A 16715-nucleotide genomic window follows, 5' to 3' on the forward strand; every position below is an offset into this window, starting at 1 on the left:
CAGAAACGCTTAAATATTTATGTACTCGTTTTTAATAAGTATCCTATAAATAAAGTATTATGTTTCCAACTTAAAAAATGACGGACTTCCATACAAAAGTTCAACCACTTTTTTCTTTTTTTTTTTTTCTCGCTGGAAAAACGCGTTACGCGCTTCCCCCACGTGATGGAAGGTGGGGGGGTGTGTGGGACTCCCCGGAGCCCTGAACGCCGAGTGCGCCCAGGTACCCACTAAAAAACCAGCGGTACCCTCTCCGTCTTTCGGCGGGCGCCACGGGGTCGCTTGCGCATGCTACCGTGACGCCCTGACGGTCGGCCCGCCTATGCGGGCCTCCTCCAACACCTAGAGGGGGTTCTCGGGGTACTGAGACCCCCCCTAGTCCCTGCGACGCCTATTGAGGCGGGGGGAGAAGGTGCGCGTAGCGCTTCTTCCTCCTCCCCGGTCGTCTTCGGCGGAGCGGGTCTGCAGCGGCATCCTCTTCCCGCTCCCGCTCCGCGGCTTCCTTCTGCGACATCACGTTTTCGCAGAAGGAGCGCATCTCCGACCAACACGTCTCGCTACCGAGCATTTCGTTGACGATGCTCGGCAGCGAGAGGTCTCCGCCCATAGTCGCCGCAAGGGTGTGCCTCTGGGGCCCCCACGCAGCACACTCACTCAGGGTGTGGTGCGCCGTGTCGACTGGCGCACCACACTCGTGGCAGGAGGGTGACACCTCCCGCCGCGCTATCCCGTGCAGGTACTTACCGAAGCAACCGTGCCCGGTAAGTACCTGCGTCATCCTGAAGGTGAGTGTGCCCTTCTTCCTCTCGACCCAGCGACTCAAGTGGGGCCGGATCGCCTCCACTGTCGCCAGGCCCGCCATGGGTGACCCCAGATCCTCCTGCCATCGGGCGATCAGGGCTCGCTGGGCTAGAGCTCCGCCGACCCTGGATGGTCGCCGCGGTTCCTCGCCTCGACCCGGAACCGGTACACTTCCGCGAGCACCTCCGCCTGGAGCTCCCAGGGCGGATCGCCCGCGAGAAGTGTCGCCGCAGCCCACGACACCGTACGGTACCCTCTGATGCCTCTCACCGCTATGACCCTCTGCGGCTTCCGCAGCAGGGCCCGGCTGTCAGCGGAGAGGGCATCGACCCAGATCGGGGCACCGTACAGCGCCATCGACCTCACTACGCCGGCATAGCGATCCCGGCCCCCCCACATTCGGAAGGAGCCACCGAGAGCGGCGGCGGCGTTGATGAGCCTCGGGCCGAGATGGACAAAATGCTGCCCGAAGCTCCATCGACCGTCCAGGATGAGGCCCAGATACTTCATCTGGGCCTGCACCTTGATCACCGTCCCCCGGAAAGGTAGAAAATAGGGTAGAATTTCCAAAATTCCCTTCTTAGTGGATGTCATGATATGTTAGTTTATAAGTGTACAGCCTAAAATATAAGTTTTATGCTTCTAGTCTAAAAATGACAATACTTTCAACAACTTACAACCTTTCATCCCCCTTTTCAACCCTCTACAGCATTTTTTCCAATTAAAACGCCTATGTCCTTTTCATGCACATAGACTATTTGTTACAAATTTCATTTAAATCGGTCCAGTAGTTTTGGCGTAAAAGCGAGACAGACAGACAGAGTTACTTTCGCATTTATAATATTATATAGTATGGAAGTATGGATAGTATGGATTATTAGAAACAAAATACTATCCTTAATCCAAACAATACTATAAAGAAAACTATGACACCTAATTATAATTAATTTTATCTACATCCAAACTAAAATAAGTGTTAATAATTGTGAAATTATTAGAACCAAAATATTATCCTTAAAACAAAATTAAATAGTATTTAAAAAGTATTACTATACACGACGATATTATATCGCAAAAACAAATAACGCTGCATACAAACGCTCAGAAGGGAGCCGACCGCGCGTCGATTTCGACCAAATTTGATTACCATAAAAACGGTTCTAGTGAGTTAATCTTAAAAGATAGACATATACTGTCGCAGACATTTTTTTAGATCATTTCAAGAGGAATAATTCTTTCATACATATATTTTTGATATATTCAACCGTTTTCGCAGCGCACGCAACGGAAGCCCTCAAGAATGAATAATTTTCCCCGCTTTTTTCACTTTTTCCATATTTTTTGTCGCTCCTAATAATTGCAGCGTGATGTTATATAGCCTAAAGCCTTCCTCGATAAATGGTCTATTCAACACAAAAAGAATTTTTCAATTCGAACCAGTAATTCCTGAGATTAGCGCGTTCAAACAAACAAACAAACAAACTCTTCAGCTTTATAATATTAAAAATAGTATAGACTAGAAAAATTCCATTCCACAAATGTTAGTCTTGGTATTTTATTAGCTATCAAACATGAAATGAAATCTAAGCACAAATTAAGCACAAGAAAATTCAGTGCTTGCTCAGGCGCTTTAACGTAAATTTATAATATTATAAATGCGATGATAACCCTGTTCGTCAGTGTGTCTGTCTGTTATTCTTTTAGGGCAAACCAATAGTACCAAATCGAATATGATGAGATTTAGTATGAAGCAAGCTTGAACCCACTTTCTATACCTAATAATCAGGTATTTAAGGACTAATCCATAAAATGCCACGGGCGACAAATAGTAATTTAAATAAAGTTTTATTACACGTACCTTATGCAAATATTAATGGCCTTACTTGAAAACGTAACCCAACAGATGTTTAATGGAATACTGATTCTTTCTGTCAATTACTAGCGACCTACCCCAGTTTTGCTCGTATGCAGTTTATTAATAAACAAAATGATATACAAAAACAACATGTACAGCCTGTAAATGTCCCACTGCTGGGCTAGGGAGGCCCTTTGAGGAGAAGGTTAGGAGCATATTCCACCACGCTACTCTTCTGCGGCTGGGTGGATTTACATATGGAAGTTGTTGTATGTGTTGTCATGTTTTCTTTCACCGCCAAGCACGACACACAATTAAGCACATGAAAATTCAGCGGTGCTAGCCTGATTTTGAACCTGCAATCTTGGTTTAATATGTACGCGTTTTAACCACTTGGCCATCCTGATGTGATATGATATATAACTATAGTTTATACCCTATAGCTCTCAGGAATAAAGAAGCTTTCTAACAGTGACTCTTTATAATATTAATATAGATAAAAACTTATCTATTCTTTCTCTCTTTCTATCATTATTGATTTGTCATTCGAAAGAAGAAAACAGCATTAAAATTATTATACAATCATAGTATACTATGTATAACAATAAGGTTTAGCTTAACATCCCTTAAACAACATTTTTTGTTCATTTATAAATTATTAAAAGGCGGTAGACAGACTGACAAATGGGCCGCGCGATGGTCACACAATTGCCCATAGACATGGGCACATGTAAAATTAACTATCCCTTACATCGCCTAAATGCGCCATAACCGACGCCACGTACTTGATATCAAGAAACTTGACTTTTCATTGGTGCACTCCAACTTCAACCCAAATACAACAATTAATAGTTACTAGTGGATCGCACGCGAAACTTCTGGTTTATTCAACGGATTTTTACAAATTTCGAAACCTATGACAGTTTTTTTTTATTTTCATTTCATTGTAAATTGACGACTACGTGTTAATAACTTATTTTCGCTCTCTAAAATTATTTTTTTTATTAAAACCTATTAATAAATTTCAATCAAGAATCCTCTTTATTTTTCTGTATATCTACGGAGCTCTTCCAAATGAGTCTACAACCGTTTTTTTTCCGTGCAGCTATCGTATCATAATCACTGGGACAAAAATCGGCTTACCCTCTTAATATATAAGAAGATAATTACTGTTTAGCGGTAGAATATGTAATGGTTCCTACTAAGACGCACTCGAATGAGATCCTACCACCAGGTTACTGTAGTTAAGCTCTTTTAAAACATTGAAATATTGTTTTGCTCTGCATTTTTACTAGAAATTAATAATTGAGTTAATAAAATGATCAGTAATAATAAAAAAAAATAATGCCTCGCGTAGCCTAATTTTAAGGAAAACGAACCTCAATCCTCAAATGATTAATGATTTTTTCCTTTATCAAAAAGTACTTAGTTTCACTTTCTGTCCAGCTTATGAATACTGCGCGCTAATTGGTCGCCTCTTGCGTCATCAGCTGCCTTCGACCAATGACGATTGAGATTAAAGTCAATTTAGTTAATCTGAGTTTAATCAGCTTTTCATAAACTGTAGGTTAGAATTATAATTAGTAGGAAAACAACATGACCCTTTTCAAGCGCTGACGTAATAAGCAGAAACAATATTCTGAAATAAACAAAATTAATTGTAAGCGTTCCGATTCCTTTATTTATTATTTTATAGGAAACATTATTTTCATTATTAAAACTTTATACCTCGTAAAAGGACATAATGATCGTAAACGAACATCGCTTATTCAAATCTGGAAACGGCTGACTTTACATGTACTATTTTAGCCTGTAAATGTTCCACTGCTTATCTAAAACCTCTTCTCCCTTTTAAGGTGAGGGGTTGCAGCCTACCTCACCACGCTGCTCCAATGCGTATGGGTGCGACACATGAGACAGAATTTCATTGAAATTACACACATGCAGGTTTCCTCACGATGTTTTCCTTTACCGTCGAGAACGATTTAAATTATAAATTGAAATTATTACGGTTAAAATGCTCGTGTTCAACCTCTGAGCCATCTTGGCATTTTCTATAATAAAGATTTTTTTTCTATAGTAAAGAAGGTTTTATAGCATTTAAAGTCTGTCTCAAATGTAACCTCCACACGGTATTTGAACAACATGTTGGTAAGCTGTAAAACTTTTCCTTATAATGAGAATATTCGCCCGTAAGTGGGACCTTTACTTTAATATTTCTAGTGCATTTGTCGTCTCCCTTAAAAATTATTGACGAAAAATTGTTCCATAAATAAAAAAATGAAATCATTTAAACATTAAAACTTTACTTTCAAATAATTGAATTTCGCTCCAGCATAAAACGTGAGGTTGGGGGTTGATAATGGCCCAACGGGACATAGGTACATAAGTCCGTATACCTTACCTTTGATCTATTACGTATTATAACCACTTCCTTTTAATCTTTTTTTTTATGGCATTGGTTGGCGGACGAGCATATGGGCCACCTGATGGTAAGTGGTCACCACCGCCCATAGACAAAGGCGCTGTAAGAAATATTAACCATTCCTTACATCACCTATGCGCCACCAACCTCGGGAACTAAGATGTTATGTCCCTTGTGCCTGTGATTACACTGGCTCACTCACCCTTCTAGCCGGAACACAACAATACAGAGTACTGTTATTTGGCGGTAGAATATCTGATGAGTGGGTGGTACCTACCCAGACGGGCTTGCACAAAGCCCTACCACCAAGTAATCTTTTTTCAAATTTCCTTTGCTACGTAATCAACAATGAATAATCTCGATTCGAAGTGTTCCTTGAGAAGGGTGTATTAATAAATCTAGAATACGCTAAAAAATATTTTATTACCATTACATAAATTTCAACGAAAATAATAAATGTCTTCATTTAAATTAGCACTTAAAGGCACCTTTGAATAGTAATTTTACAAAATTAAATTATAGATACCACTGGTTCGGAATTTTAACGAGAACAAAAAAGAACTTCAATATATGCTCTTTTCCAACATTTTGATCGCATGGGTTATTTCCTGCTTAAAACCAACGGTTTGCAATCGTCTATATGTATAATATACCAGCTGAACCTGCGGCATTACCCGCGCGAAATTTATAAAATACAAACTTTCTACCCCGGTTTTACCCCCTTAAACTCCACCTGAGTTTCGTAAAATCCGTAAATCCGTCCTTAGCGGATGTCTACACCTTATAAGGAACTTACGTGTCAAATTTTAAATTTGTAGTTGTTATAGTTTCTGAAATATCGTGATTAATCAGTAAGTAGTATTTCACTTTTATATATCTATATATACATATAGATTAGTCATTACCGTCTTTACCATAAGGGCACACGGGGTACGTTCCCAGGGCTCCCATTTTGAGGGGACCCCGAGCAACCAACAATTTCTCTCACACGTTGATTGCTATGAATATTTTTTGTACAACCAATCAGATTCCTAAGAAAAATCTAAATTTTATTCTATGGCTATAAGAAAAAATTTCTACATATTAGACGATTTTTTATAAATAAAAATAAAATGTTTGCTAGATATTTAATTTTAGTAAATATCTAGCAAATTCATGTGTGCCCAAGGGCCCCAGAATAGCTTGAGATGGCTCTGAGATTAGTGAGTAGTACGCCTTCATTGTTAATACTTTTTTATAACTTCGTTGGTCTTGTGGCTTGATATAAGGCAACAGACGTCGGTCCGAGGTCGGGTGGATATATAGTAAGTTTTTCTGGCGAAAAATTATGAGTAACAGCCCGGGGTCTAGAAGTTGTGGGAATTTGTATATTCGCGTGCCACAGAATAAACGTAAAGCTGGTCCTGCGCCTAAACTCTTTTCCGTTGCGTCAGATTTGTCATCCTTTGGATTATGAAAGTGAAGGAATACAAAGTTCACCCGTGTGGGTTCGATTGAAATTGGTCGCCGTGACACCATCAAGATTTAATTATCATTAAGTTTGGATTTTAATTTATTATTTGTCTATTGTATTTTAGTTTAATATTTGTCAAATCAAAGCTTATAAGTGGTACTGCGAAGTGTAGCTAATTTATATAATAGTATTATGTACCAAAATTATCATGTCCTCCGTGGTTGGCTGGTCTCCGTTAAGAGAGCCGCCGTGACCAAAATCTATGGACGACATCAATAGACTAAAACTTTTCCGAAACGCAGTACATTTTTTTATGTATATATTGGTTTTGTAGTAAGTTAGGCGTGTTATAAATAAACACATCCTCATTAATTTCATTAGTTATTATGAGTTAATCATAATATCATGCATACCCTCTGTGAGCATTCTCGCTTTGTAAAAGCAACCCAAAAAAGAATTTCGAACTCTTAAATTCTATGTAGGACTAATGGTCCTGTTTTTTAAAGAATTTATAAATTTTCTATACATGAAATGTAGCTTCAGCTGCTATTACTATTACTTTGGTGGTAGGGCTTTGTGAAAACCTGTTTCGCTAAATACTCATCACTTAATCTATCGTCAAACAGTTCTAAACTAAAACTACTTCATTGTTGCGTTCTGTCATTAACGGATAAGCCAGTGTTATAACAGTCACAAGTATTAACTTCTTTGTTTCCTGAGCTGGTAACGCATCGGCGATACAAAAAATAGTTCCTACAACGCCGATGTCCAGTGGCGGTGGGAACACATAAGCAGCATGTGGGATCCATTTATCAGTTCACCAACCGATAAATTAAAAAAATATATCGCCAATGAGATTGTATGTACTATTTTTTGGAACGAAGTCCTTTCACGCCGCTCACAGAACTGGCAGAAATTACCACGTAAAGAAAAGGGTTTATTACCCCGTCCAGGCGACCCTTTCATCTGAATCTCTTGTATTATATACGGTTTAACATAACATTAATTAACCTAATTTTTAATTATTGCTTTAATTCACATGGTATTTTGAATAACATTTTTAGTTTTTGTCATTCATATAAATAAATAAATATTGGACAACATCACATACATTACTCTGATCCCAATGTAACTAGCTAAAGCACTTGTGTTATGGAAAATCAGAAAACCGGTGTACACACTACTCGACCATGGAATGTATGTAATGGATGGTCGTCAATATATTTTAATATGTTGTTAATTTATTATATTGTGTATGTTATTTAATATCTAATATACAGCGAAAACTTCGTTCAACCGTAGAGTCCCACGATACGTCTGTTTTTGATTGTACGAATATAGTTTGGCCACTTCAAGACTGATAAGATACTGATTATTTTATGAACAACTCAACTAATATTATTGTATTCAACATAGTTTCTATTTAGAAATACAGACGAAGAAATAGACTATCTAATAGTATGCTAATCACTGGCTTATTTTACACTGGCTCACTTACAATTGTAATCGAATAAGTAACTATGCATTGCTGTTCAGCGGTAGTTTGATGAGTGTGTAAGCTTCCACATAATTAAGTCAATAAAAAAAGTGTTTATTCAAGCAATATTTTTTTTATAAATAATTTTAATCTGTGTACATTACGTATATCTACCAATTTCGATGATATATTAACACCCATGATAACATAATACATATTAATTTACGTCAAAAGTAGTTGTTATTGACATTAAAATTATATTGGACTGTAAGTATGTCATTAATTTACAAACAGAAAAAAAATAAAGTTCTTTTAAATATTTTTTTTTTTTAACTAATAACTAAAATTTATAATACCATAATATCTCAGGTAACTTTTTTCTGTGTATTTTTAATATAATGTAAAAAAAACTTACCATAAACATCCGAAATAATCCAATAGATTACAAAATAAAATAGAACACAATAGTATCACGAAATAAAACTCCGAACTTTTAACACAGGCGCGTAAAATATCGCGTCGACGTACGTGCGATCCGCACGGTTGTCCGAAACACACTGGCGATTACAGAATCTGATTTGTAAGATTCGAATCGGGAAAATTTCACGTACAAACTTTAAACAACCCTAAAGAGTATATTTGTACGACTAAAAATTATTAAAAGTATTTCGGACGCCAAAATACTTTATCGCTATTGATTAGATATATTTTGTAAGTCAATTATTATATTAAGTAAATTAATATATCCCAGTGATAACAGATTTTAATAAACCACTTTTATCGCTAGTCGAGTGCTAGATACGGTATTCGAAATAATTGATACGGGGACGTGATTTCTGATTGAATTGTCGCGACGTACGTAATATGCCTGCGTAATGTTTACAATGAAAAAACTTTAAATTAATATGAATTATTGACCATTGCTGACGTGAAGTTATCTAAATACGTTTACAAATATATATCTGAACTTCCTACTTCTTATTGTTCCTTTTATTTTATTTTTTGTTTGTTTTTATTGATATAAACTTATCTATTTATTTATAAAAAACGATCGATAACGAATTAAAAAAAAACAGTTTTTTTTTTTAATCTTACTATAGCGTTTTTTTCGTTTATTCATTCGAATTATTTACTCTGTTGAAAATTTATTGACCGAGCACTAAGATGACTCTGTAAATAAAGCCCTTGAATTTTAACTGGAGGTTACGGGTTCAAACGAGGACAAACAGATTGAGTTTATCTGATGAAAAAATAGATGCATAGTAATGGTAAGTGGTAACTTCTGAATATCTCTTTAAATGGAGATTTTTAAACATCAGTGGTGGTCTACGGGCAACTAGGCGACACCTAGATTCGCACGCGTTTTTGGCTGTCACGTCTGTTAGGCAAAAAAAGTATATAAGCAATGTCCTTCCTTATAGTTCAAATTTGCTTCATACCTAATTTCATCCAATTCGGTTCATTGGTTTGTTTGGTGGAAAGAGCGACAGACAGACAAGCACACAGAGTTACTTTCACATCATATTGTATAGAAGTATAGATAACGCATATTACTTCGCTATTCCTAACATAATGTTTTGTATATTAACTTAGTGTAACCGTTTACTAAGTCGCATTAAAGACACGTATAAGCATTTAAAACAGCCGTTATCATAAAAAACAACATATGAAACGAAACAGTTATTCGTTGTATAAAACCTGAGGCTAACTCTAAATATCTCTTAATACTCGACTAAACAAGTTAACAAAGTATCTTTAGTCGATATAAAAGCTCATTGATTATCAATTACCTCTCATCGCTTCGGAGAGTAAAACCTCAAAGAACCTCATTGGGTAAGTTCTTCGATATTGTTTTTTTTTTTAGCATTAGCAGCCCGTAAATGTCCCACTGCTGGGATAAAGGCCTCCTCTCCTTTGAGGAGAAGGTTTGGAGCATATTCCACCACGCTGCTCCAATGCGGGTTGGTGGAATACACATGTGGCAGAATTTCGTTGAAATTAAACACATACAGGTTTCCTCACGATGATTTCCTTCACTGCCGAGCACGAGATGAATTATAAACACAAATTAAGCACATGAAATTTCAGTGGTGCCTGCCTGGGTTTGAACCCGAAATCATCGGTTAAGATGCCCGCGTTCTAACCACTGGGCCATCTCGACTCTAATCTCTCGATATTGATTGTATTATTTAAATTATATTCACAGTCAACTTTATGATATCGTTAACACACGAACATTCCTCAACGATGGTGTTCCTTACAATATTCTACCAATGCCAAGTCTGATGGTGACGCGAAAGAATGACCGCTTGAAAGGGTCGTAAATAATACTTAATCAATTATTTTAGAACCTTACCTTCAATAAATCTAATTTTCAATTCAATTCTTAGTTTAATGACTTTTAGTTGTACCGACAGGGCACAGATTATGTCGCTATTGTCACGTAGGATGGACAAGACACGAAAAATCTAATTTTTAAAATGATAGAAATGTCTTATAATTCAAATTAATTGACAATTTTCATAAAATTCCAGGTTTATAAATTAATATCAAGTAACAAATATGGACCGATAATTATTGTTATAATATTTATAAATAACCAATGTTTAGTCGTTTTTATAAATCAGAATAAAAAAATGTGATTTAAATTGATAATTTTATTTTATTTAGAAAAAGTAAGTTAATAATTATTTGAAACGGGATATTTACCATGTTTTTTATTTTTATTTTGTGGAGCTCGATATTTCGACATTATCTACGAATGTCTTGTTCACGAGACTGAAGTTTGCGAGTAGATGCTGACGGTATTAGAAGTGTCCATATCGGACTACCACCTTTCTCATACGTTTTCTGTGTAAACACTGATCACCACTACCATTGTCACTTTCACCCATACTATTTGTTTTATTTGTTTTGTGTGCACTCGACACTCGATCCCGTATTTTACAAACGAAGGTTTGGATCTTATTCCACCACGCTGCTCCAATGAGGGTTGGTGGAATACACATGTAGCAGAATTTCGTTGAAATTAGCATGCATGCAAGTTTATTCACGATGTTTTCCTTCACCGCCAAGCACGAGAAGAATTATAAAACAGAACACATTAACACATGAAAACTCAGTGATGCTTGCCTGGTTTGAACCCGCAATCATCGGTTAAGATGCACGCATTCTAATCACTAGCCCATCTCGGCTCTTACCGCGTAATATTTAATAAATATGGTGGCGTGTCACTGAAAAGAGTGCCTTTGAGCGTCTATGGTAGTAAAATTGATTAATAAGAAATCGAAAAACATAGAGGTCAACACTTGTAGCGTTTTCAGCTTTGACGTATAAGTAATATTCGAAGTAAACCAACTCAGACAAGAGCTGTCAATGCAAATAAAAGAAGAACAAGACGAAAAATATTCACAAGTAAAAGTTTAGGGATCTCAAAATCGTGAACAGAAATTTTTATTTATATTATCTGATAGACAAGTTATCAACAATGTATATGTATGATAAAAACTTTAGTAAACATAGAAACGTGAAAAAAATAATCATCGAAAAAGTAGCAAAATTAAGATTTGACGCCATTTGAGAAAAAAAAAAAAAAAAAAAAAAAAAAAAAAAAAAAAAAAAAAAAAAAATACACTCCTTTTGAGAAGATATTACTTATTAAATATTACAAATCGACTTGCGTTGATATTTTGATGCGTGAATTTTATAAATTAAATTTCACGATCTTTTGCGGAGTTTCGACTTTGTTCATACAAAATATCTCTAAACGAAATATTTTGTTTAAAGGGAAAATGCTGTATTTGATTAAGTTTTATTAAATCCTTGCCTTTCGTCATTTAGCTTATGTGAGGTAAAATGTAATGAGCATAGACTAGACGTTTTAATGTAGAATAAATCCCTTAACAAACAGGGATCAAATTATAATTACGTAAAGGTAAAAAAATATTAATGAAATCCTATACAAATCGCCGTTATTTAGCCAACAAACTAATGATATATTTTTTTTTATTTTACTTTAATTAAATTTCTAATACATTACAAAGATCTATATCTTTTTTAAAGATACATCAAATTTTGTACTTATTTTAAAATACTATTAATTTTTGATTGCTTGATTATTTTTTTTAAATATTGTCAGTCATGTATCCCGCGTCGCTGTACATTTTATAATTATATTGGGTAAGGAAATTGAAATGGGTAACTTGATGGTATGTGGTCAACTGTATAAACAAAGGAGATCACCACTTTTCGGAAAGTTGGTTGTACGCAGAAGAACCGATAAGAAACTTAGTAGTTACTCTTCTTCAACATTTTTATTACAGAGTGTGTGTACAGTTCAATTATTTATATATCCTGTCTAAGTGAACTAATACTAAGTCCACGGTTTATGATCTATATGATCTTATTTTTCAGTTACTTTGCATTCTTATGCAATTTATACCGTCTATCAATACATATATGCAAATAATTTTTGAGAGCAATGATACAATTTTAATATAAAAAGTGCAGATTTTCTACGTATGAGATTATAATATAACGGCTCTTCCACAAATATATCAGACACGTGTACTAAGTTGCAAGCATAATTTTTTTTTTATTTCACCAAATCAAATACAGTGCACTAGCAGGAACTCGTTTAAATTCAACGTTTGTTAGCGAAATATCGCTAAGTCCCAAGCAGAAACCCTTTAGCCGAAGGGAGAAAAATAGAAGCCGTCAAACAATATAATAAAACGAAAACTCCTTTTCACCTAAGAACACACAGGAATAAATAGAAAATAAATATTAAATTTAAGCAATCGTTTTAACATTATCAAAGCGCTAAATTAATTTCCTAAAAATAATTAGGTACGCACGCACGTAACTTAATTAGGGTGTGTACGTTTTAACCTTTGCGAAAAATTAATTGCCTACGTGTAAAAGAAATCAACCCACATATACGAGTACATACATCTAATGTTCCATTTAATCAAAAAACTGTTTAAGTGAATTGTGTGCGAACGATTCGACGTAAATACTTGAGCGTTTCTAGCAATAGAACATGATGCGAATTTTCGCACGATTTACACGAATTTAAGCGATATATCAACCAAGCTACACCCGAAAAAAGACCCGAAGAAAGAAGCATCCCGGAAAAAGTTTAAAAGTCTCTTGTTAAGAGAAAAAAGGGTTAGTTCGTTTTTTGCCCTGAAGATTGGAATTGCGATTCAAAGGGGAAATGATGCTAGCATTCTTGCCACCATTCCACGTAATCATGATTTATACAGTAACAATTTTAATTCATATTTGTATATATTTAAGGACTTAATAATTCTTATGTAAATAAATTTATTTACGTAGGTCATTTATATTCTGTTACTTTATTTATAAACCAGCTGAGTTTCTTGTCGGTTCTTCTCGGTAGAATCTACATTTCGAACCGGTGTTAGTTTTTTAAAATGACGATTCAAAAATAACTACCTACCTGCTTGAATAAACTACACTTTGATTTTAATTTAAAAAAAAACTCCTTATTTTGTTTTCATTGATCTCGGACTAATAACAATAAAGTTTCATTTCATTGTTTGGTTATCGTCTTAAAAGTTTTATGAAGCCTTTAACCCACCTTAAATCCACATAAAATACCTGTACCAGTGTCAGTAAAAAAGCGATAAACTTCGGACATAAATTGAAGGAAAGAAATATAATACTCTATTATTTTACAATTTATCTCTCGTGTTTAGTAAATAAAAAAATTTAGAATTCAATAAAAAAAACCCTAAATGACGGAACACCTATAATCTACACATATATACAATATACATAGCATAAATCAAAGTTGCTTCCCGTATATACGCTTAGATCTTTTAAATTACGCAATGGAGTCTAAAGCGGCTTTCATAAATAAACAGTGTGATTCAAGAGGAAGGCTTATATGTATGAGACATATTAAAGTAGGAAACAGCCGAGAATTTCAACGTTCTGAGCCGAAAATATACTTATATAATAATTGTCCTTCTTATGAATTGATAAGTTCTGATGACAATACATGACTAGCTAAGAAACGTCCAATATGGCGCCCTCCTCAAGATGGCGGACTGTTTGAAATCCACCCCCATGATATGGATATTAAATGTAAGGGTTTGCTGTCAGGAATACGATTAGTCACCTGACTTAAATCCAATATGGCGGACGTCCAAGATGGTGGACAGGCTATTTGAAATGCACCCCCATGATGTGGGTATCAAAAGAAAGGGTTTGCTGTCAGGAATATTATTTTTGGACAAAACGCTCCATTGGTAATTTTTAGTGCGTGCGAAAAGCGTGTTTTTTTAGTTTTTTAATTCCATTAAATATATTAGTATGAAGGGTTACGCAGAACCGATAATTATCGTAAGAAAATACGAGTAGGGCCAGGAAGATACGTCAGAACGACCTTTGGTGGAAATGCGGTATCCACACGTCCGTTAATGTAATTGGATATGCCATGTGCGCGATGGAGCGAGACGATGATGCCGTCGCCAGACTACGAGCAGTCATATTAGACGGTGCTTCAGGAGTAGCAATGTAGCGAGGCTTCTTATTATAGTTGATTACCTTCACACAAATGTTCATGAAGACATATTGAAATAAAACAATATCGCATCGGATTTTTCTTGAATACGTTACAGAAAAATGATTAAAATTTAATATGAACTAGGTTCTGAATAAGGCCGTTTTATGAAATTATTCGAGTATGTTATTCGATATGTTGAAAATTATGGAAAGAAAGGCTTATCGTAACAACATATTAAGAAAACCTTTATTAAACTTTTTTTGTAACGATTTTATTTTAATGGTTCGCGTAAGGAATAGATTTGTAAATATCATTTTAACCAGATAAAAAAAATCGATAATCTTTTTCTTGAAGTGAACTAATTTTGAACTTTCTCATTTTTAAATACTTCCTTTACATACCTATAAAGCGTTATAACTTACTAATAAGTTTATTTACTATTCATGTTTATAATTGTACAGTGATCATTTTTATTTGTGTTCACGAGTTTTAAAAGATCAACTTAAAACTAATCAAGCAGGTGAAGTTGCCTTTAAACGATGCAATAACTTAGCATAACTTAAAATGAAAAAGTTTTGTTATTCGAACTTTAAGCTTTAAACAATTTAAGCTTTTAAATTCAAAGAAATCCAGAAGAAGTTCCCTGACTCAGAAACCTTACATCTATTTTCACTGAGGTATGGTTCTTCGAAAAACCAGGTAACGCATATAGCTGCTTTAATAATAATAAATAGCTTTTGAAATGTTGAATAAGGAAATAAACCAAATATTAATTCACGTTTACCTTTATTATTAAAACTCCAGGCTCTTGCGTGAATCACGATATGAAGTCACTCCGCGATTTCCTGAAAAGTAAGCGCTCGGAATCCTTTACAACTTTATTTCGCTTTCATTCCTGTTCACGCTATTCCTCGAGAGTTTAAGCCGTGGATATGAAGCCGGATAACTTGTCATAAAGCATCATGCTTATCATTAAACTTACTTATGAAGTATCTTCCTTTCAATCGTTGTAATTTGGAATTCGATGAAACGAAAATATATTTAATTTAATACGATGGAGTGACGATTTGCGCAAGACTGCTGGCAGGAGCTGGATGCGAGTTGCCGAAGAAAGACCACAGTGGTGTGCATTTGGAGAGGCATATGTCCAACAGTGGACGAATGTGAGCTGATGATGAATTATTCAGTTTCACTTCTACCGTGTGTAAATTGCATCCACAAACTTGTTACATTTTTTAAGACAAAGTATTCAGAAAGCATTAATATGATGGTGATGATGGCCAATCTCAATGGAGACCAAATACGCAGGACATATTTTAGTGCACAAGTGTGTGTGCAAACATAGGTAGATCCCTTCTCTTTTTTTATGGTATCGGTAGGCGGACGAGCAAATGGGTCAACTGATGGTAAGTGGTCACCACCGCCCATAGACAATGGCGCTGTAGAAATAGTAACCATTCCGTTCATCATCAATGCGCCACCAACCTTGGGAACTAAGATGTTATGTCCCATGTGCCTGTAGTTACACTGGCTCACTCACCTTACAAACCGGAATACAACAATACTGAGTACTGCTGTTTGGCGGTAGAATATCTGATGAGTGGATGGTACCTACCCAGACGGTAGATGTTCAAAGCTCTACCACCAAGTGAAATTTCTCATAAATAATACGCTCATAAACTCATTATTATTTCTTATTCTTAAAGGCCGGCAACGCACCTGCAACACCATGGGCGGTGGTAATCACTTTCCATCAGGTGAGCCTCCTGCTCGTTTGTCCCCTATATTAAGTAAAGCTACCACCGGTTCGGAATGTAGATTCCACCGAGAAGAACCGACAAGAAACTCAGTAGTTACTCTTTTTCAACATCTAAAAATACAGTCATGTTAGTTAAATACAATTATATATGTATGTTATTTATCATCTATATAATCTTGTATCGAATAATATGCCTTCTTTAGCAATGTATTTTTTACAAATGATTTGAATTAATGAAACGGCAAAGTTAATTTTTTTTTACATTAGCAGCCTGTAAATTTCCCAATGCTCAGGCTCATGCTAAGGAATCCTCTCCCTTGAGGAGAAGGTTTGGAGCATATTCCACCACGCTGCTCCAAAGCGGGTTGGTGGAATCTCGTTGAAATTAGACACATGCAGGTTTCCTCACG

The 16715-nt window shown here is 35.7% G+C and overlaps 1 protein-coding gene across 1 annotated transcript in view; it reads right to left on the reverse strand.

Annotated features, from left to right (window-relative positions):
* Window positions 1–8551, reverse strand: part of LOC125071589 — a 131420-nt gene extending 122869 nt beyond the window's left edge. The window contains exon 1 of the mRNA XM_047681911.1: window positions 8427–8551. The gene's annotated coding sequence lies outside the window, so the exon portion shown is untranslated. The remainder of the gene's footprint in view (window positions 1–8426) is intronic.
* Window positions 8552–16715: the final 8164 nt, after the last annotated feature.

This window comes from Vanessa atalanta, chromosome 19 (assembly GCF_905147765.1).
Source record: "Vanessa atalanta chromosome 19, ilVanAtal1.2, whole genome shotgun sequence".
NCBI classification, from domain to species: domain Eukaryota; kingdom Metazoa; phylum Arthropoda; class Insecta; order Lepidoptera; family Nymphalidae; genus Vanessa; species Vanessa atalanta.